The sequence below is a fragment of the Triticum aestivum genome, unplaced genomic scaffold (assembly GCF_018294505.1).
Source record: "Triticum aestivum cultivar Chinese Spring unplaced genomic scaffold, IWGSC CS RefSeq v2.1 scaffold208077, whole genome shotgun sequence".
NCBI lineage: Eukaryota > Viridiplantae > Streptophyta > Magnoliopsida > Poales > Poaceae > Triticum > Triticum aestivum.
The window spans coordinates 1-3052 of NW_025238750.1; the positions used below are offsets into that span (position 1 = coordinate 1).

Consider the following 3052-nt stretch of genomic DNA (forward strand, 5'->3'; position numbering starts at 1 on the left):
TTTTTTTTTCAGAAAATAGGCTTTCTTTCGGCTTTATAGTTAAAACAAGAACCTGGCAAGGTTCACAAAAGTTACAAAATCCAACATAAACTTGTTACGGCCATACCATTTGGTTTTTGAAAAAAGGGCCACAACATTAGAGCCCAAAAACGAAAGCCAAGAGGAAACTTTGCGTGATGTAGCACGACTTGTTTCTAGTGGTCCTTTCCATGCTCCGCCACCACGTGGTGCAATCTCTGTCTTGTTCGAGCACATGCCAAACAGTTCTCTTGTGATCACCCGATATATTTCGGACCGGACCGGAAGGCGTTGTCCTCTGGCAATGGGACCTGGCCCGAAGCCTTATCTGACACTTGGGTGTCTGCCATAAAGGAAGCCAATATGGCCAAACTGCCAATGTTACCTGAGAAATGAAAGACCTTGCACCGCGAGCCAATATGGATAACTTGAAGTGTACAACAATTTCCCTGGTAAGTCCATGCAATTGGGAAGTATCTGAGAGAGAAAGAGTGTACCTAGAAGGTAGGCACTTTGTGTCATGCATGATGATGATTATCTTCTCCTTTGTTTAATGCGGCCCAATGGGTTTGATTGATCAGGAACAGTTTATGTGTGCCACTGGATTCACACCCCATAAGACATATGCACCTTTAATTGGCTCCCAGCTTCCTTGTTAGCACTATATAATTATAAACCCATCCAAGCTCTAGTTCCCTTCAAGCTTTCAAGCAAAAACATCAATTCAAGTAGTAAGCTGGTAGTTCTTCTCTCCCCAAAGAACCATCTATACAAGGGAGAGGGAATCTTGAAGCCCAACTATCATCCTAGCTAGCTAGCTTGGTAGAACTGTCTCACTTTGATCTCCTTCTCAACTCCAATTAAGATCTTGCAATGGGTGGTGTCTCTCTTCAGCACCCATGGGCCTTTGCCTTTGGCCTCCTAGGTATATTGCTGTCCACCTCAATAGATGCTTTTGAAACTTCTATCTTGCAAGAGTTCTTACTTATGTCCATTTATTTTATTTCCATCTTTGTTTGCTAGGTTTGCGAGAACTATTGATCACTCCCAAAACTAATATTTCCTCCTGTAGTAGTATTCTGAGCATCCAGGATAAATACATACATATGTAGCAAGTTAGTGCAGATTGCTCCATGGGATGCATGCGATCCTTCCTCTTTTGAGTATGCTAGTTAGTGATCCTTCCTCTTTTGTTCCCCATTAGCATATTTTTGTAGCGCTCCCCCCCTCCTCCCGACATTCCCCCTCCCGGCGTTTATTAATTATTTTGTGTGTAAAGTAGAAGAGGTGTGAGGTGTATATATATGGTGGCGGAACTAACAGAAAATGCTGAAAAAAAAGGGAAAGACAGATGTAAACTAAAGGGCTACAAGTTACACATTTGCTTATGGTCTAGCGTGACACCTCACCGTTATCTCCCACACAAGAAACTACCCATTAAGTGGGGATTGTGTAACGTACGTACGTGTCTCCTTGTTCTTGCTGGCTAACTGTCGTATTGCTTTCTGCCTGCAGGCAACGTCATCTCCTTCATGACCTACCTGGCTCCACTGTAAGCGTCTCTATCACACCCAACACCGTTTCTCTCTTTCTTAGCTTAGCTGCATGTAAAATTAACAGTGGTGCATGCAGGCCGACGTTCTACCGGATCTACCGGAGCAAGTCTGACTCAGGGGTTCCAGTCGGTCCCGTACGTGGTGGCGCTCTTTAGCGCGATGCTGTGGATCTACTATGCTCTTCTCAAGTCCAACGAGTGTCTCCTCATCACCATCAACTCCGCCGGCTGCATCATCGAGACCATCTACATCGTCATCTACCTCACCTACGCACCAAAGCAAGCCAAGGTACTCATTCACCCGCACCTCAACTGCAATTTTTTTCCTTTAAACAGACGATAAAATTTTGGTCTCAACATCGATTGATGAATACAGTCATATAAAAAAAATATGAAATGTCCTTTATTGAGGAAAAATGTAGCTCAGGCAAAATTATGTGCATGGATGCAGCTCTTAAGGGCGAAGATCCTCCTCCTCCTGAATGTGGGCGTGTTCGGCCTCATCCTCCTCCTCACCCTGCTCTTGTCAGAGGGCGAGAAGCGCGTCGTCATGCTCGGGTGGGTCTGCGTCGGCTTCTCCGTCAGTGTCTTCATTGCGCCCCTCAGCATCATCGTGAGCACCCACCCATCCTATCCCATGTTAGTTTGCATTGATCCATCAAATAATTCTGACAAGTGTATTGTGCCTCAATCATCGCAGTGTCTTGTCGTGCGCACCCGAAGCGTAGAGTTCATTCCCTTTTCCCTCTCCCTCTCCCTCACCATTAGTGCCGTCGTATGGTTCCTCTACGGCCTCCTCATCAAGGACAAATACGTCGCTGTAAGCAAAATCAATTCGTAGCTAGATTTTTTTAGCAGAGCTTCTAATTTACTGACGCCAGCTCCTTTGGGTTTCCAGCTGCCCAACATTCTTGGGTTCGCCTTCGGTGTGATCCAGATGGGGGTCTATGCCGTCTACCGCAACGCCACGCCCACAACAGCACCCAAGGACGTCGACGACCCCATGACTAACCATGGTACTACCGTCAAGGCGCCCGAGCACGTTGTCCACATCGCTAAGCTCGGCCCGGTGGCTGGCCTCGAGCTGAACACACACTATCCTGTCAAACCGGGGATGCCGCCACCGATGAAGGAGAACGGCAAGGCCCATGCCAGCGTCATGACCAAGGGGAGCGTTGACAAGGTTGACAAGGCAACGCACATCGAACAAGTCTAGGCAGTCAGGGGTTCAAGCCATGGATGTATGAGTGCACCTAAGCCATGACGGCCGGGCAAACAAGGCAGAGAAAAATGCATGCGCGGGGGCTCGTGATTCCACTGTTGACGTTCCATTAGATGCTCGAGGTAGTTATTTTATTCTGGTTGTATTCATTAGTATTTTCTCCTGAATCATATTACTACCTCCCTCGTCCTGATTTTGATCCCCTTAGTATTTTATGCCAAATTTTAACCATGGATTTAATTAAAAAATGTTAATGC

At 46.4% G+C, this 3052-nt stretch overlaps 1 pseudogene; it reads left to right on the plus strand.

Moving 5' to 3' along the window:
- The first annotated feature begins 891 nt into the window (after nucleotides 1–891).
- On the plus strand, nucleotides 892–2789 carry LOC123176664 (bidirectional sugar transporter SWEET14-like; annotated as a pseudogene).
- Nucleotides 2790–3052: the final 263 nt, after the last annotated feature.